Source organism: Phyllobates terribilis, unplaced genomic scaffold (genome assembly GCF_046119375.1).
Source record: "Phyllobates terribilis strain yellow unplaced genomic scaffold, ASM4611937v1 Scaffold_29__1_contigs__length_15306474, whole genome shotgun sequence".
Classification (NCBI taxonomy): Eukaryota; Metazoa; Chordata; class Amphibia; order Anura; family Dendrobatidae; genus Phyllobates; species Phyllobates terribilis.
Genome location: NW_027362789.1, coordinates 7,306,154 through 7,326,897, shown reverse-complemented (window position 1 = coordinate 7,326,897; position 20,744 = coordinate 7,306,154). Strand labels below are relative to the sequence as shown.

General features: G+C 43.3%; 1 pseudogene; it reads right to left on the bottom strand.

Annotated features, from left to right (window-relative positions):
* LOC141178691 (uncharacterized) overlaps positions 1-15,990 on the bottom strand; it is a 114,451-nt pseudogene extending 98,461 nt beyond the window's left edge.
* Between the last annotated feature and the right edge of the window lie 4,754 nt (positions 15,991-20,744).

Sequence of the window (20,744 nt, the reverse complement as noted above, 5' to 3'; positions counted from 1 at the left end):
ATATCTAACTATATTTTGAAATAAATCATCAGACAAAAGAAGGACGACCCTATAATATATTTCTTAACAACATCAACCCAAAATATTTTTGTACACTACATTTTTTGTGAATACTTTTGGACTATCTCGAAGCAACTTTCCTTGTAAATGGGTATCCAAAACTTGCACCTTGACGTTGGATCTCATTTTACCTCTTGAAAATGCAACATAGAGTTGTCCACCAAAAACGGGCTCCGGTAAATATATGCCAACACGGTGTAGAGTTTGACCATGTGACTTGTTTATTGTCATGGCAAATGCTGGTTTTACTGGAAACTGTCGACGCCGAAGCCTAAATGGAAAACCGGTGTCCGAAGGACATAAATCAATGCGTGGAATGAACACTTCGTCTCCTTTTGCTGATCCAGTGATCACTCTTGATTAAATTATGTGGGAATAGAGTCCAGTAACAATAAGGTGAGTTCCATTACATAGACCATTTCTGGTATTTAGATTCCGCAGCAGCATTACGATTGTTCCAACTTTAAGTTGTAGTCTGTGGGATGGCATTCCTGATGGCGTAACACTATTTAAAAATTCAACTGGATAATGCTCTCGTTCAACTTCATTGTCTACATCCACCGAATCATCACTTTTGTACAATTTATACTCTCCAGGCATTCTATCCATCACACGGGAATTTAGCAGAGCTACGTCATCGTTCTTGGGACAGAGAATTGCATAGGAAGAGGCCCTCTCAACACTGCTTTGGTCGTTCACATTAATTTCAACACGTTGTCCAACAACATCACTTACGATGCAGTCAGTGCACAACATGTCTTCTGGTATTTCAATAATGTTTTCTCCAAGGTTATGTTCATTGCTAAGTTCACCATTACCAAGTTTAAAAAGCCAGTTGCTGTACTTTGGGTCAGAAGATCGCATGTTGTTAATTAGTTGGAGTTTATTAAACTGTTTCCAAAGGTCAGACATTTTTAAGCTGGACTCGATAATATTTGTTCTTGTTCCATTTGGTATAACTGGAAGGCATTGCCTAAAATCTCCGCCAATGACAAAAACTTTACCTCCAAAAGGAATTTAATTTTTTTCAGCAACATTTGTAGCCATGCGTTTTTAATGCATTTTTAATGCGTTTCCGCAGCTGCAAAAACGCTGCGGAAATGTATTAAAAACGCATCGTGGGCACACAGCCTTATATGTTCATTGAAATTTGTCCAAAGTTGAGCCGGATTTGTAGGTGGTCCAAATACACAAATGTAGGCAAACAACTCGCGAAGTTTCTTAGGCATATGTAGGGTAACTGCGTCTTCTAAAGTAAGTGTCCACACAGTATCATCCAATAGAAGTCCTAAAGCCAAAGCTGCAGCTTTAAATGAATCGTGTAATACTCCGTTAACTGTTTTCAAATCGTCGTAACTTCTAGCTCCTTTGACATGCAGTAGTAACAGCCGAAGACAATATCTTTCTTGATCCTTGACACTAACAGTATACATGCGTCTAATTATTCTGCTAAGTCCTCGTTGTCTTGGATTCCAAGTTTTATTCCAAACATAATGTTCTGGAATCTCTCGATACAAATACTGCCTTGCGTTTTCCTCACGTTGGTTAAGCAAAAACCATTCCATTAATGTTGACTTTGTGCTTAAAGTTTTTGAGACATCTTTGACTTGAGCATTTTCAAAGAAATAAAGCTGCTGTTGATTTGGTAAATGAATAGCTAAACGTTTAATGGCATGGGACTGTGAATGCATTGGAAACGCAAATATTCTCCAAGCAGCTTCTGGAGCACTCACATATCTTGAGTCAACAAAACTTGATGATTCATCGTGATTGATTGTTTTCTGTTCTATTTTGACATTAGCTTTGTCATGCCCCTTGTAGATGTACTTGAAAAGATATTTTACACTTTTTATTGAAGCGCAGATTTCAACGTTGATGTGACAGTTGTAGCGTTTTAATAAGTACGGGTTGTATGGGACTATCCATGAGTTATTTATAATTTTTTTGTTGTGTACAATGTTATCAATGTATTGTCGCCGGTAGGATGGGTAGCCATCCAAATCTTTAACAGTGTGCTGTTTCAACGGCTTAGGAAACCCTTTTGTACACTTTACGTTTTACATGCATGGACTTTTTGGATTTGCTAGACAGCATGGGCCATGAACCATATGACAGACTACAATATTATACAATGCAGGATACTTTTCTTGGTTAGGAATTTCAGCCCACACTATGTTGTCAATTTCTTCCTCCGTGCGAACCTTGGAATCCACGTCTAAGATAATTAGTATATGCGCATGTGGAAGACCTCCTTTCTGAAACTCTATGACGTGTACCATTGCTACAACTGTTTCAAAAAGCTCATTTTTGATGTCTTTAAAAAGGCTGCTGAGTTTTAGTCGAAATACGTGTGCAACTAAGTCCGGCCTGTGTTCAATTTGCTGCCAGGGTTCTAGATTTTCGGTAATTTCTAGCCATTTAGGATTACAGGTCATTGTTACAAAAATGTCTGGTCTTCCATACTTTGATACTATTGCCATTGCATCTTGATAACGCTGTTGCATGTTGCGGGGGCTACCTTCAAACGACGACGGGAGAATTACTGTTTTTCCAATTGGAATTCCCTTTTGAATTGATTGTTTTTGCAAATGTTCTTGAAGAACGCAGTAGTCTTGAACTTTAAGTTGTTTTTGGTTCATTCGTATGAAATTTAGACGATTAGCTTCAATTTTAACGTATGCGTTGACTAAGTACTGTTGTGTCAGTTTCCCACCGTTTAAAATAGGATTGAAGTAATTTCAGACAGACAGAAGAAAACTGTAGTACTGCAGTTGCGTAATTCTTCTTGAAGTTCTTTGCTGGTGTAGGTTTTCATGCCACCCTTGATCACCTCTTGGAAAAAATAGCGGATACAGAAGAGCATCAAGGTTGCTGTGTGTAGCATCGGCGTCTCTGCCCCCTGCCAGGCAGAGACGCCGTCCCTCTCACCTCCCCGCTCCCCACGCGGCATCCTCCTGCGCTCCTCTTCCTGCTGCTGCCGGCGCGCGCAGCTTCCTGGGCACTGTGTTTAGGGCGCGCGTGCTCCCTCTCTCTTAAAGGGGCCTCGCGCGCCGTCCTAAGGAGTCCCCGGCCAATAGCCGAGGGTCCTTCCATATATAAGGCACCTCCTCCAAAATGGAGGTTCCCAAGCAAAAGTTGATGCACAGCATACTCACCTCTGCTTCAGCCCTCAGGTCCAGTTGCCAGCCTGACTACTGTTCCAAACCACCAGTCTGACTTCTCTCCAGCCCGACAGTCTGCCTTCCGCTCTACCCGCCAGTCTGTCTATGGGCAAGTCCGCCGGCTTACCAGGAAGCACCTGCCTGATACCTGCCTGCTACCTGCCGTGCCTGCTAGCCCGCTCACCTGGGAGCACTCGCCTGTTACCTGCCTGTTAGCTGGAGCCTCCAGGTAGGCTATCAGGTGTCACTTGCCGTGACCACCCACCTGCTAACCTTGAGACTCCAGCCTGCCTGGCCGTCACTTGCCGTAGCCTACTGGAGGCTCCTGCTGTCACTTGCCGTGACCACCTGTCTGTTACCTAGAGACTTCAACCTGCTCTGCCGTCACGTGCCGTGACCATCTGTCTACAATCCAGTGACTTCTGCCTGCCTGTTGTTTCCATCCGCTATACCGGTCAGTCCCAGTTTGCTGACCCGTGGGAGCCACCTGCTCTCTAACAAGGTCGTCCCCAGAGTAGCACCTGGTCCCTCTGCTCGGTCCCTCCCTGGTCACGGAGTCGTTAGCCGCCGTACGACCAGGGTCGGTCTGAGTTGATACTTAGTTACGCCCCTCTGAGTCCCTCCTTGCACCGCGGCACAGAGGTTCCACCACCCAGATCCGTAACACTGTGCAAAATGCTAATTCATTGTGTTTTAGGAATGAAAGGGTTGTTTTGGTCTGGCTTAAGATGGACTAATATATCCCTTTGAAAAGGAGGCTCTCCATCATCGTTTTGAAAAACAACTGCGACCTCACTTACACGTGGTTTGTTGTAACATCGGGGATCTTGTTTACGTTCTTGTTTAATGGCCATGGTAATAGAAGGCATTTCAGTCTCATTTTGTATAGCCCTCTGTTCCTCCTCAGCTTCGACGTCTTTTAGCATGCGATATGCCGCAGTAAATGGGACGATTTTTTGTAACTGTACGGCAATCAGGTTCATCAGTTCAGCATTACACTTTTCAGCCAGCGGCTGCGACCAATCAGCGAACCGTGTTAGTGAGGACCGGGGAGCGGTGCTGGCTGTGCGGGTACTTCCTCTTGAAGCTCATCAAGAGAATGCCAAGAGTGTGCAAAGCAGTCATCAAAGCAAAAGGTGGCTACTTTGAAGAACCTAGAATATAAGACATATTTTCAGTTGTTTCACACTTTTTTGTTAAGTATATAATTCCACATGTGTTAATTCATAGTTTTGATGCCTTCAGTGTGAATGTACAATTTTTATAGTCATGAAAATACAGAAAAATCTTTAAATGAGGTGTGTCCAAACTTTTGGTAACTACTGTGTATATATACCGTATCAATATGTGCTCCATGACGCGCGGTCACGTGGTTCCCCACGTGCTTGCGGCGTCATGGATCACATGACGCGGTTGCCGAGGAAGCGGTGGTGTATCGGTGATTGCCATGTGTCATGCCACACCCTCCCCACTCCCATTGGCGGAGACTACACACCCCCTTTTCGATTGGCTCAAGGGTTTCTAAACCCTACCCACCTTCATTGACGCCACCTCCTGACGAAGGCAGCCATGCCAAAACGCGCACCAGGGTGAGCGCCATTGAGGAGCGTGTTCACATCCACTGTGGCTTTAAGTATTCATGCTACTCTTTTTGCTGCCATTCTTTAATCTTTTTTCCTACTTAGGTGCATTTTCTAGGCTTTAATATGTATTAGGATATACACTGCTCAAAAAAATAAAGGGAGCACTTAAACAACAGAATATAACTCCAAGTAGATCAAACTTCTGTGAAATCAAACTGTCCACTTAGGAAGCAACAATGATTGACAATCAATTTCACATGCTGTTGTGCAAATGGAATAGACAATAGATGGAAATTATTGGCAATTATCAAGACACCCTCAATAAAGGAGTGGTTCCGCAGGCGGGGACCACAGACCACATCTCAGTACCAATGCTTTCTGGCTGCTATTTTGGTCACTTTTGAATGTTGGTTGTGCTTTCACACTCGTGCTAGCATGAGACGGACTCTACAACCCACAGAAGTTGCTCAGGTAGTTCAGCTCATCCAGGATGCACATCAATGCGAGCTGTGGCAAGAAGGTTTGCTGTGTCTGTCAACGTAGTGTCCAGAGGCTGGAGGCGCTACCAGGAGACAGGCCGGTACACCAGGAGACGTGAAGGGGGCTGTAGGAGGGCAACAACCCAGCAGCAGAAGTGCTACCTCCGTCTTTGTGCAAGGAGGAACAGAAGGAGCACTGCCAGAGCCCTGCAAAATGACCTCCAGCAGGCCACAAATGTGCATGTGTCTGCACAAACGGTTAGAAACCGACTCCATGAGGGTCCGACGTCCACAGATGGGGGTTGTGCTCACAGCCCAACACCGTGCAGGACGCTTGGCATTTGCCACAGAACACCAGGATTGGTAAAGTCACCACTGGCGCCCTGTGCTCTTCACAAATGAAATCAGGTTCACACTGAGCACGTGATAGACATGACAGAGTCTGGAGATGCCGTGGAGAGCGATCTGCTGCCTGCAACATCCTTCAGCATGACCGGTTTGGCATTGGGTCAGTAATGGTGTGGGGTGGCATTTCTTTGGAGGGCCGCACAGCCCTCCATGTACTCGCCAGAAGTAGCCTGACTGCCATTAGGTACCGAGATGAGATCCTCAGACCCCTTGTGAGACCATATGCTGGTGCGGTTGGCCCTGGGTTCCTCTGAGTGCAGGACAATGCCAGGCCTCATGTGGCTGGAGTGTGTCAGCAGTTCCTGCAAGATGAAGACATTGAAGCTATGGACTGGCCTGTCCATTCCCCAGACCTGAATCCGATTGAGCACATCTGTGACATCATGTCTCACTCCATCCACCAACGTCACGTTGTACCACAGACTGTCCAGGAGTTGGCGGATGCTTTAGTCCAGGTCTGGGAGGAGATCCCACAGGAGACTGTCCGCAACCTCATCAGGAGCATGCCCAGACGTTGTAGGGAGGTCATACAGGCACGTGGAGGCCACACACAATACTGAGCCTCATTTTGACTTGTTTTAAGGACATTACATCAAAGTTGGATCAGCCTGTATGTGTTTTTCCACTTTAATTTTGGGGGTGACTCCAAATCCAGGCCTCTATTGGTTAATAAATTTGATTTCCATTGATGATTTTTGTGTGATTTTGTTGTCAGCACATTCAACTTTGTACAGAACAAAGTATTCAATGAGAATATTTCATTCATTCAGATCTAGGATGTGTTATTTGAGTGTTCCCTTTATTTTTTTGAGCAGTGTACTTTTACCCTGTAGCCTAAGAGGTCAGGTCACTGATACCACTTATAAAGATCTGCTATCCCCTGTATGAGCTATCTATATTAGTACCTATATATAGACAGCGGTATGACTAACCTCTTATATAGCAAGTACTTCTGACCTACCTCATAAGCACCTGCACTTTTATTGAATGCTTCACTGCATTTTAACAAGATATTCTTATTTTTTGGCAGCCCAATTATGTATTTACATCAGAAAAGAATCATGTTAATTTGTCTCATGCTCCTCATTAGTGATCCTCTATTGTTTTACTATTAACTGTCTCTGTGATTCATATTTTTTTCCTGTATAAATTATAATTAATAAAATTTTGTAATTTTTTCACTATTATATGGGACTCTGACTTGAAGTTTTTCCCTCTTGTTTCTTATGTATGGAAAGCTATGTGGGGCCCATTATACTGTATGGAGGACTATGTGGGGCCCATTATACTGTAGGGAGGACTATGTAGGGCCCATTATACTGTAGGGAGGACTATGTAGGGCCCATTATTCTGTATGGAGGACTATGTGGGGCCCATTATACTGTATACTGGTTGGCCCACGACTTTGTCAAAGTTTTTCATCTTGGCCCTCTGCATGTTTTGAGTTTTACATCCCTGATGTAGAGAGTCAGTATGGGTAATGTACATGGAAATGGCAATAATGGAAAGCTGCTAATTGGACTTTGCTACAAGCCTCCTAATATAGCTGAACACGTAGAGGATGATATGCTGCAACAAATTAAAAAGGCAACAAAAACAAGTCATGGTCAAAGTGTTGGATCCCTTGAAATTGTTCCAGAAAATGAAGTCATTCTCCCAGAAAATTATTGAAATGACACGTTTTGTTATACACGTTTATTTCCTTGGCATGTATTGGAACAACACAAGAAAACAGAAAAAAAAGGCAAATTGAACATAATTTCACACAAAATAGGTCGGACAAAATTGTTGGCACCTTGCCAAAATTGTGGGTAAACAACTTTGTTTCAAGCATGTGAAGCTTGTTCAAATGCAATTGTGGCAAGTAACAGATGTGGGCAATATGAAAATCACAACTAAAACCAGATAAAAAAGGTAGAAGTTGATTCAATCTTTGCATTGTGTGCATATGTGTGCCACACTAAGCATGGAGAAAACAGAAAAAGGAGAAGAGAACTGTCTGAGGACTTGAGAACCAATATTGTTCAAAAATATCAATAATTTCAAGGTTATAAGTCCATCTTTAGAGATCCGCATGTTCCTTTGTAGAAGGTGCGCAGCATAATCAATAAATTTACAACCCATAAAGTCAAATATGGTGGAGGTTCAAAGGTGTTTTGGGGTTGTTTTGCTGCCTCTGACTATGTGCAAGGCATCATGAAATCTGGGTCACAATGTAGTGCCTAGTGTCGGAAAGATGGGTTTGTGTCCTAGATCATGGGTCTTCCAGCATGACAATGACCTCAAACACCCAGAAAATGGATGGAAACAAAGTGCTGGAGAGTTCTGACCTGCAATGAGTCTGGATCTAAATCCCATTGAACACCTGTGGAGAGATCTTAAAATTGCTGTATGGATAAAAATATTAACATTTGAGAGTCCTCAGTGGAGGATACCATCTTTTCAGTTAGCCATTAGTCAGTAAACTTTCAAGACTACTCAGGTCTCTTCATCAGACATAGTATAACACAAAATCTGAAGAGTCACATATTTATACACAACAGTGCACAGGAATAATGCAATAGATAAGACAAGTGACGTGAAGCAGAACTATCAGTATGGGAGAGGGAGAAGCAGTTGTGGCCGTAAATATGTGTGGACACAAGTAGATCTATTCTTTTTTTGTGTGGCGATGAGAATTCATCCTTTTTTTAAGTTTTTGCCCCATCTCCCCTACATACAGACCCCCAGTTGGACAATTGGTACATATAATTAAGTTCATTGTGATGCAGCTGAAAGTACCTGGGATCTTGTGGTCCTGATGTGAGTTGGGAATCTTTATCTTGTCCGTGGTCATTATAAATGGACGGGTTTTACATTTACAGTTGGTGAGGATGAATTTTGTAAGTTTCACCACAAAGGTGAAACTATCCTCCCGGTCAGTTTGCTTTCCCTCCCAGTATCTTTTCATTCTAAAAATGAAAGGTTTCTGGGAGATTATACTAGTTCCTTTTATTTTTGGTTCTCCTTAGCTTGCCTTCTTCGCCCTATATGAATGTGTTTTTGTTTCTCATTCAGGTTTTTCGTATTTTACTTCATACTTTCCTTACCCCTTGTTGACAGTGTGTTGCAGCCTCCCCTCTGTTTCCTCAGGAGGTATGACAAACTCCTCAATGACTTATTAGGGAGTTAGGTCTGTCGTGGCGTTTTTAGTTGTGCAGTTAGGGCCTTTCTTGTCTGTACAGAGACTAGTTGGGTGTAGTTGCGGCATTCTCCCCAGTGTGGGTTCTCCGATGGTTATCAAAATGCGCTTTCTGGTTAAAACATTTCCTAGATTTTGAACATGAAAAAGGCTTCTTCCCTGTGTCAATTCTCTGATGTTTATTAAGATGTGATTTCTGTCCAAAACATTTCCCACAATCTGAACATGAAAAAGGCTTTGCCCCTGTGTGGGTTCTCTGGTGCTTATCAAAATCAGATTTCTAGTTAAAACATTTTCCATATTCTGAACATGGAAAAGGCTTCTCCCCTTTGTGAGTTCTCAGATGTTTGATAAGGGTAGGTTTCTCTGTAAAACATTTCCCACATTCTGAACATGAAAAAGGCTTCTCCCCTGTGTGAGTTCTCTGATGTGCAATAAGATTTGATTTCGCTGTAAAGCAGTTTCCACATTCTGAACATGAAAATGGCTTCTCCCCTGTGTGAGTTCTCAGATGTTTGATAAGGGTAGGTTTCTCTGTAAAACATTTCCCACATTCTGAACATGAAAAAGGCTTCTCCCCTGTGTGAGTTCTCTGATGTTTGATAAGGGTAGATTTGTCTGTAAAACATTTCCCACATTCTGAACATGAAAAAGGCTTCTCCCCTGTGTGAGTTTTGTGATGTTTGTTAAGATTTGATTTCATTGTAAAATATTTCCCACATTCTGAACATGAAAATGGCTTCTCTCCTGTGTGAATTCTCTGATGGTTGATAAGAGCTGATTTCTCTGTAAAACATTTTCCACATTCTGAACATGGAAAAGGCTTGTCCCCTGTGTGAGTTCTCTGATGTATATTAAGACAAGATTTCCGTACAAAACATTTCCCACAATCTGAACATGAAAACGACTTCTCCCCTGTGTGAGTTCTCTGGTGCTTAAGAAAACTAGATTTCTTGTTAAAACATTTTCCACATTCTGAACATGGAAAAGGCTTCTCCCCTGTGTGGGTTCTCTGATGTTTGATAAGAGTAGATTTCTCTGTAAAACATTTCCCACATTTTGAACATGGAAAAGGCTTCTCCACTGTGTGAGTTCTCTGATGTTTGATAAGGGTAGATTTCTCTGTAAAACATTTCCCACATTCTGAACATGAAAAAGGCTTCTCCCCTGTGTGAGTTTTGTGATGTTTGTTAAGATTTGATTTCACTGTAAAATATTTCCCACATTCTGAACATGAAAATGGCTTCTCTCCTGTGTGAGTTCTCTGATGTTTAATAAGATCTGATTTCCCTGTAAAACATTTCCCACATTCTGAACATGGAAAAGGCTTCTCCCCTGTGTGAGTTCTCTGATGTGTGATAAGATATGATTTCTCTGTAAAGCATTTCCCACATTCTGAACAGGAAAACGGCTTCTCTCCTGTGTGAGTTCTCTGGTGCCTAACAAGACTTTTTTTCTGATTAAAACATCTCCCACACTTGGAGCAAGAAAATCTATTCTTCGTTGTGTGAATTTTTTGATGTTTAAGAAAAGACTTTTTAAGAGGAAAACTATTTCCATATTCTGAATGTGAAAATGGCTTCTTTGCATTAGGAGCAGTTTGTTTTTTAATGCTTATTTTGTGACTTTGATTTTCCTTAGGAGTCGGTAATAAATCAGAAGACAGGACCCGTGTCAAAGGATCAGATGACAGATCATTGCAGTGAAGGGATGATGGTAAATCTGGAGTAATGTCATTCATTTCAATTGTATCTTGTGGGATCTGAAAATTATCTGATTTGAAAATTGAAGATGTCAGCTGTCCCTCTGATCTCCTGGTACAGACATCTGCCAAGAATAAAACCAATTATTATTTATTAATAAAAAATCCTTGAATTTTATATTTTTGAACATTTCTACTTAAATTGTCTGTAAAAAAGGCAAGTTATATAAAAAAAATTCACTTATTCACCAGGACAATGACCATCTAATAGAAAACCTCATAGGATGAAGCAGTGGAGCGTGGTGTTCAACGGTTTGTTCATTCAGCCTCCCAAATATGGAGTAAAAGGCACAGGCTCTGTCCAGCCACTAAGATTAGGGTTGCTGGGACCAGTAGTACCATCCAGTCTGGCAGTATGGGTGTGTGTGCTGTCCAGCTGGAGTAATCTGCTCCCTGCTTCAGCCATTTGGAGAGCACCGCACCCTACTAAAGCTGGAGCATATTGCTGGAAGCTGCCAGATACAGCCTTGTTCTCCTCTGGTTCAGTCCTCTGTGCTCAGCTCCCAGCTTGTGTATTTGTTTCCTGTTGTGACTCCGGCCCGTTTACTGACTACTCTTGTGTCTTCTGATTTTGTATTTTTTCTGCCCTCCTGGTTCTGACCTGGCAACCTGACTATTCTTCTTGTCATCTTACACCACAGAACAGCAGGTAACACAGTGGCCCAAGCCTAGGGGGTCTCTGTGTAAGTCCAGATCCATGTAGAGGGGTTAAAGGGTGATAAGCAAAGTAATTTGTGAAATCTGTAAACAGGGTAGATAGTGACAAGCCTAATCGTGGTAGCCATCTTTTAAGCTTCCAGGTGACCAAGACCAGCTCCCCCAATACATTGTGTCTGCGAACTATTCCAGCAAGATCTGCATTCCTAATAGCTAAATGGCGCTCCTTCCCTTCTTAGCCTGCCATGTGCCCAGACAGTAGGGTACAACCGTATATAGGGGATTGTCAGATTCAAGAGAAGTTGGGAAATAATTTGTAAGGTCCATTTGTTTCCTATTATCTTTTGTGAAGAATTCCAAAATTATCACCATATAAAGTGACACACGTCAAATATGAAAAATGGGTCTGATTAGAAACATAAAACTGGCTGCAGGAAGGGGTTAAATCAGAGGATCACTGAAGTCAAAAACTGTGACTATAGACAATAACACATCTACTGAAATGATCAAACTCAACAGTCTCCATCAGAGAAAAATGAGTAACTAGTGGTGAAACCTCTCTGGGGTAATTAGAGTATGGGACTCGGTGGCTCTTGGGAATCTAAACTATCGTAAGGGCCAATATTTTCTGGCAGATGAGTGCAAAGAAGAAATATTAGACATTTAAAGAGAACTTTTATAATACTGCAGAGCTGAGGGGTCTTAAATTTTGATCTCGGGCATTTGGAAGAGGCAATGGAGATCTTTTTGAAAGACTACCAGGGAGTTACAGAGTCACATAAGTGAGGCCGGCCGATCCCACCGCAATGAAACTATCATACAGAATGAACTTGTAAAAAAAAGAAAGAATATAAAAACATGTAACATCCCCAACAACAATGTATGTATGAAGGGAGAAATCCAACACTAAACTGGAGTCACACTCATTTATGGTGGACCATTGGACCTACTATGAGTTCTGACCAGAAGAGTAAAGAAAGTATTAGCGCCCCCATTTCAGGAGAGATTGTGCAGTAATCTGAATTCCTGAGGATTGAAAACATAATGGAATTTATGACGTGGAGTGAATCCATGAAACCAAGGCTGGAGCCATGCCAACACATTCATGCAGGTGTATATATTACAGTATATTACAGCCATCAGCCACGCACAGCTTAGAGATATATCATGGCACAGGAGTAATGTTTATTGCAATTCTATCTAAAAATAGGGGCGCTGGTAAGTGAACTCAGTGGGTCTGCTGCAAATGGTTTGTGTCACCATAAACCACTAGGGGAATAGAATCAATTATATAAAAACACTGCGCTGATGTACTGAGGAGGATAGGTGAGGATTGTAGGGAGTAGTAATGGAAGAATTTACAATTGTTTGATGGATTTTATTATTTTATTAATCATAAACCACTATTTAGAGATGTCATGGATACATAAATTAGTATAAAACCAAGGGTTAAAAATAGACCATTTGGTAAGTCCTCCTGGGATCCAGAGCTGTTTGGGACCTGTAGTAGGATATATAAGGACTGTAGCTACTGGCCTGTATAGATTAGTTGCTTTCTTGTAGAGCTACTGTGCATGTATTTACCTTGGATTGCGAGAGGATCTTACTGGATATTGAAGAGGAGAATAGGAACGGGATAATGGATCTTCTTATTAAATAAGATGTTGGAATGAATGCTGTAATGAAAGAATTTTCATTAAATAACAAGCTCCATCTTGCCTTCGATTATAAAATCGCTTTTTAAATGACTTACATAGAAAGCATGAACCTAGATGTTCAATAAATACCCAGGGGTGTGCCCCAGGGGGACGAGTATACGCTTCTGTGGGGTTATAGAGGCTTGATTCTGGTTTATAAAACTGGTAGAACCTATGGTCTGAATCGATACCCTGGCACATTCTGGGTATAACATTCTGGTTCGTGCTTTCTATGTAAGCCATTTAAAAAGCGATTTTATAATCGAAGGCAAGATGGAGCTGGTTATTTAATGAAAATTCTTTCATTACAGCATTCATTCCAACATCTTATTTAATAAGAAGATCCATTATCCCGTTCCTATTCTCCTCTTCATTATCCAGTAAGATCCTCTCGCAATCCAAGGTAAATACATGCACAGTAGCTCTACAAGAAAGCAACTAATCTATACAGGCCAGTAGCTACAGTCCTTATATATCCTACTACAGGTCCCAAACAGCTCTGGATCCCAGGAGGACTTACCAAATGGTCTATTTTTAACCCTTGGTTTTATACTAATTTATGTATCCATGACATCTCTAAATAGTGGTTTATGATTAATAAAATAATAAAATCCACCAAACAATTGTAAATTCTTCCTTTATCACAATCCTGTTTGAAGTTAGTCGGTTTTAAAAGAAATTGAACAGTCAGGATAAAGGGAAACTCTGCTGTTATTGTACAGAAATTCACACTTGGCCTCACTGCACATTTAATGTTGTCGATAATAAAAGTGAAGTTATGTCAGAAAGACTGGACCTGGTCTTGTAGGGACCATATGAGGACATTCAGCAGCACAGAAGGGAGAGAAGGTGGATTCATCCAATAAGATATCAGGGATCTAGGAAGGAACAGCATCATTACCCTCCGCTTTCTCTTACAGGCCCATCATAATATTTTTCTTCAAGTGATTTTCTCACTAGTCAGCACATTCTACGTACGCTGTCATTTGGCTTTGTAGTTTACAGATCTGGGCAGGTAACGGTCAGCATCTCCTAATCCCAGGGGGTAGGTGGATCCTCCAGGTTGCAAGTTCTACAGAAAAGGGCTTTCCCAATTACACAAAGTAATTTGAATATTTTCGGACAGAGGAGAATGTTGTGGTCTAGCGGCAAAATGGTGATCACACGATTGTGATACGGCCGGACTACACCACCGATAAAGCAGCCACAGCCGATGACTGAGAAGAATCTGTGACTTCTCTGCATTTAGTGGTCACTACTCACCTGGGTAGTCATATGTAGGAATCTCCTCTTTACACCGCTCATCACCCCTCACATATGTCTCTGTAGTATTAATATGGGTCAGATCTTCACCCTGAAACAAATATTATAAAAGTCAAAGACAGACGGAGAAGTCACAAGTTTGATCGGCTCTAATCCTGCAATCTCCACCATTCTCATAACACAAATATAAAACATAATAATGGTGGATAAAACAAAACTGAAGACATGACCTTTACAGCCGTCTACACATCATAGGGGAGATCTCATGACACCTTCTCTCCATCTACCTGATGATCCTGAGGAACATTGGGATCTTCTTGTTTACAGTCCTGTGGAAGAAGAGGACGGGGACATCTCTCTGGTGTTGTCCTCTTACTGGACAGATCTGGAGGAAACACATACAGGGATTGAATTCATTCTTTACATACAGATAATTATAGACCGTGTGTATTTAGTCCTGTCTATTACCTGGTGATGTGAGGGGCTGGGGAACCTCCATCATGAAGTCCCTGTACAGATCTTTGCGTCCTTCTAAATACTCCCACTCCTCCATGGAGAAATAGACGGTGACATCCTGACATCTTATAGGAACCTGACACATACAATGATACCGTCATCCCCCAATCCCTTCATAGCGTTACTGTATAATGTCCCAGCATTCCCAGCAGTGTCACCTCTCCAGTCAGCAGCTCAATCATCTTGTAGAGGAGTTCTAGGATCTTCTGGTCATTGATGTCCTCATGTATCAGGGGGTGAGATGGAGGCCCCATGATTAATCTCTGGTTATGGAGAGACACATTAATAAATCTCACTGCAGACATTTCCAGAGTCCTCACCTCTCCAGTTCTGTCCATCTGTTATTCCCATAGATTAGAATGATGTAATGTGACGTCATCAGAATCTCTCACCTCTCCAGTAAGCCGGAAGAGGATCTCTAGGGTGAGGTGTAATATCCTCTCCACCATCTTGTTCATCATTTTCCTGGATAAATCAGGAAAATTTTCTTATATAGACAATCTTCACTGAGATGATCCGGTATTTTAGAGATCTGAATGAGAAAAAGATAAGCTGATGGAACATCATAAAAATCCTGTGTAATAATAAAATTACTGGAGATAATAAGGGGAAACATAGGAGGAGATTTATTATTTTACAGTATTTAGTTTTTTCTTTACATCTAGTAATAAAACCTTTATATTTTAGGCCACAGACAACAAGCAGTTTCTTCCTCGGAGTCTGCAGCTGAATACGTTTCTCATAGACTCACCTTCCATAAAGCTAATTCTCATCTCATTTTCCGACACTGGAATCGGTATTAGCAATACTGCAGGAGATATTCATTACACGTGACATGAGAAATAACTACTTCATGATGAGGCAACATCTTCCACTACGGATCTAAAACCATATTTGGCCACAGTCCGTCACTGACTACATCACCACCGGTCGTCTATATGAATGTTTCCCGTCTTCCCCGAACTGTAATCTTCCATCAAGTTAGATCTCATGTCTGATTCACACACAGAAGTTTGAGGCTTTTATAAAAGCTGTTTTGTTTGCACAAACACCACAAGCAGAAATTATTTGATTCTAAAGTCTACATGTATAGTGTATTATGGGTTTTATTTCTGGCCTTAGGCTTTCCTATATTACAAGAAAACCCCCAGAAAAAAAGAGCAGATATTAAAATGTTTCAAAAGAAAATTGTCACCAACAATTCTTGTAAAAAGAAAAAACATGCAAAAAGCAGAAGACACATTTTGTCATTTTTTAACACGTTAAACATTTGTTTTTGTTTATATATGAACTCTTTTGGGCACCAGAACATAGATGTTCACCGCAGGGATGGCATGGGTGCGGCTGCAATAAAATCCCTGGCAGTTTAACCACTAGCTCCTGCAAAAAGCAAACATGGCATCTAAGAAGGTGTGACAGAGTTCGGCTGAATGCCCTTCTCCCCCAAGTACTCGATAGTATGGGGCTGACTAGTCGCTACAATACTTAAATGCCTAATTATGGTGTCTGAGCCTGCAATGTACGAAAGTCTATTAGGCCGGGCCAGAGGCAGCGTTCCATAAGTTGCCTTTTAACGCCTCCATAAACATTAGACTAAAGTTGCATGGAAGCACTGATTTTGGTAGTCTATATAATGTATTTGGGGGCCTCCCTACAGATGCAGTCAGTCATACAAATCACAGGAAAGCTGGAATATTTATGTATGGGGGAGTCTGGAGAGATAGCCGTCTGCCAAATGACCGTTCAGCCAACACTTATCTCATGTGTATGGGGCCGTTAGTATTACACTGACAGGCAGTGATAATACACGGCACTACAGTAGTACAGTGCATCACCTGAGCAATCAGAGGCTTCTGTGTTATATGATCGCATTAATGAGAGTTGTATAAAGTTTATAAAAAAGTTTAAAAAAAAGTTTTAAAGTGAAAATATCACAGTTTTAGCAAAAATAAATATTCGTCACTATAGGGAAAACATGCATATAATGGTAAAATGGAGAGGGAGGTCAGCTCACTGTTTATTGAATCCACCTTGTCTGAAGATCACCGCATGGAACCGCCCTGGTCAGGGACTGTGAAGACCAGGGGTCTTCCGTGGGCGTAATGCTACTCAAACAACACAGGGTGAGGGTAAAACAGCGTGGCAATACTTTATTGAACCACAAAGTGGACAATAAACACACAGAACAGTCCCAGCAAATACCCAAAATTGTACAACATTACACAGTCTCACACTTCCTTCTCCACCCACCTGGGACAGAACAGCTGCGACTTTGGAAGTCTTCCAGGGCCGACTACCTCTACCAGTGGCCCCCTGCTTCTGGCGGGCCCCCACAGAGAGAAGGTAGCGACAAGATTAAGAAGCCAACAGTCCATCGAGGTACAAGACCAGGAGACCCGATGGTCCCATCCTGGCCTCTCCGAGAGTTTTCATGGGGCCAGGTGACCGGTGGGTCCCTCCTGGCAACTCCAAATGCCTCCATGGGTTCTAGGCGACTGGTGGGTCCCTCCTAGCAACCCCAAAACATATACATGGGGCCAAGTGACTTTTTCGTCCTCTCCTGGACTCCCCAAAAGTAGCGATGGAATCTTTCCAGTCAAGGCCGATACCCTTAGACTAGAATCATGTAGAATACAAATCTGTGTCTCTTTAGATGACATGCAATCCATCTACTTTCCTGAAGGATGTCTCCCATTCTCCTTCCAAAGTTCTTCTGATGTTCCTTGATTCTCTGTCCCAAGTCTCATTCTGTCTACAGCACTACAGACATCCCTGTTTATATTTACATCTGTGTCAGGTCATCAGGCCCAGGTAAAAGAGGTAAAGGTGCAGGGATCACCTATCATTGTTTGAGCTAATCTATTTACATAGTTGGTATCACAGGGGCTGTTGTAAATTAACTTTCAGGAAACTTAGTACAATTTGTCATTAGCATAGTAAACATGATTGTTTCCAAATGAATAGAATTCAGCATTCAGGGTGTAATGCAGTGGCTTGCAGCATTACTGTAATGGTCCAGGGAGTGTGTGGCCTAGTGTGAGGCCTAGTGTGGCCTAGTGTGGCCTGAAGAGAGAGCCAGGCCTGGTGAAGCCTTGTGTAGTCCTGGAGGGCGAAGGCTGGATCTCTGGGTGTGGGGGATGCCAGTAGCCTTGGACGGAGTGAGGCCTGGTAAGGCAAGAAGCCTCGTCCCTGTGTATGGGAACCTACTAGCCTGAAGAAAGCAGCTGACACACGACTAAGGTGAAGCAGTGTGTTATATGGACATTGATAGTTACTTTGCTGAAGGCTGTAACTGGAGCCAAGAAAGGGCATGTCTGCAATTGGAAAGGTCTCCTGGATGTTATGTGTATAACCATGCCGGTGAGCCACTGAGATGGACTATGTTATGTGCAGTTATGAAGTGTAATAAACTGCTGGATGTCGTGTTACCGGAAAACGTGGCTGGTGTGCTATAATTGACCCTGTGAAGCGAGTGTCCCCCAGCGTGATGAAAAGCGCTACCTTACAAGGGTTATACAAATACTATGACCTTATTGATCAGCAAGAGAAATACAAATACATTTGTAAGTCAACACAACAAGATAGTGTATTTCTCTTGACTGAACAAATCTAATCGTTGGCTTATTCAGATTTTACCCTGTATCGTCACAGGGAAATTTCAAGGTTCAAGTAGAGAAAGGAGGAGAGATGGATTCTCCAGCATTGTCTATATTGTTAAAACCTCACATTTATTGTGAATTCATAAACACTGTTGTGATGGTATACCACCAAGTGCCCACATACCAAACCAATGCTTATTCCTGATTTGTAACATGTGAGTCTCTGTGATACTTTTATATCCTTCCCTTTCCTGGGTGTCCATTGATTACTGAGTACTTCTCAGACAATTTAACCCTGTATTGTATGGAAGAAAAAGATAATACACAAATACAACTCATGCATGAGACATTCAATAAAATCACAGGAAATCAAAAACAAATATAATTAATTGCACTGTAATATTAATCCTGTCTGATGTCCATTCCCTGTGGGGCTCTAGTGTGTAATTTAAATATCCAATATGACTTTCTGTTTAAGATTTTTCTTTTCATATCTCCACCTCTTAATGGTTTATAAGACTTTTCTATTCCTAATATCTGAAGGATCTGATATCCCCTTTATGTTTTTGTGAAAAGCATCTTGAAACCACAGACAGGTTTAATGTTGTGGGATTGATTGCATCAGATAAATGTCTTCTAATACATGTTTATGTAACGGGTCTGGGAGGCGGAACCTCTGAGCTACTATACAAGGGGGCGGTCCTTGTAAGGGAGCGGGTGGCGACCAGGGTAGACGGGCAGGCAGTCACAGCAGGTGACCGGGACAGTCTCTGAATGAACGGGCAGGAGGTCACGGCAAGTGACCGGGGCAGTCTCTGGATGAACGGGCAGGAGGTCACGGCAAGTGACCGGGGCAGTCTCTGGATGAACGGGCAGGAGGTCACGGCAAGTGACCGGGGCAGTCTCTGGATGAACGGGCAGGAGGTCACGGCAAGTGACCGGGGCAGTCTCTGGATGAACGGGCAGGAGGTCACGGCAAGTGACCGGGGCAGTCTCTGGATGAACGGGCAGGAGGTCACGGCAAGTGACCGGGGCAGTCTCTGGATGAACGGGCAGGAGGTCACGGCAAGTGACCGGGGCAGTCTCTGGATGAACGGGCAGGAGGTCACGGCAAGTGACCGGGGCAGTCTCTGGATGAACGGGCAGGAGGTCACGGCAAGTGACCGGGGCAGTCTCTGGATGAACGGGCAGGAGGTCACGGCAAGTGACCGGGGCAGTCTCTGGGTAAAGGATTGGTACGACCTGTGGCGGCAGATGATAGACGTGAGCTCCCAGGTGAGCAGGCGAGAGTCTCTGGATAATCGGGTGGTCACAGCATGTGACGGCGGAGCCTCCAGGAAGACCAACAGACAGGTAGCAGGTGAGCGCTCCCAGGTGAGCGGGCAGGAGTCTCTGGACAGGCGGGTGGTCACAGCACGTGACGGCAGAGCCTCCTGGTAGGCTAGCAGACAGGCAGCAGATGAGCGCTCCCAGGTGAGCGGGCAAGCTGGTCCTTAGACAGACTGACAGGAGTTGGAAGGCAGACCGTCGGACCTCAGGCAAGCAGGCAGGTAGAAGATGTGCGCTCCCAGGTGAGCGGGCAAGCTGGTCCTTAGACAGACTGACAGGAGTAGTAAGGCAGACCGTCGGACCTCAGGCTAGCAGGCAGGTAGCAGGATATCAGGCAGGAATTAGACAGCAGACTGGCAGGAATCTGACAGGTATCTGGCAGGTAACTGGCAACGGGACCTGAGGGCTGAAGCAGAGTAGTGAACAGTGCTACAACATTGCTCGGGCACCTCCATTTTGGAGGAGGTGCCTTTTATATGGGAGGTCCTCCGGCAATTGGCCGGGGACTCCTTAGGACGGCGCGCGCGGTCCCTTTAAGAGAGGGGGAGCGCGCGCGCGCGCCCTAAGCACACTGCCGGGGAAGGAGCGCGTGCCGGAAGCAGCGGGGAGAGAAGCGCTGGAGGACGCCGCGCCAGGAGCGGGGAGGTGAGAGGGACGGCGTCTCTGCCTAGAACGGGGCAGAGACGCCGATGCTACAGTACCCCCCCCTTTAGGCCCCCCCTTTTTTTGGCCAGAAAGAAATTTCTCAAGGAGAAGCGGGGCGTTGATGTTCTCCCTGGGTTCCCAAGTTCTCTCCTCAGGACCAAACCCCTTCCAATCTACCAGAAAAAAGGTTTTTCCTCTTACCCTCTTGGAGGCCAGAATACTCTCTACCTCAAAGATGTCATCAGCGGAAACCGGAGCAGGAGGGGCACCTGGATTTTTGGAAAAAAAGTTAAAGACAACGGGTTTGAGGAGAGATACGTGGAAGGAGTTGGGGATCCGTAGGGTGGCCGGGAGTTTTAATTTGTAGGCCACAGGGTTAATTTGCCTGAGGACTTCGAAGGGGC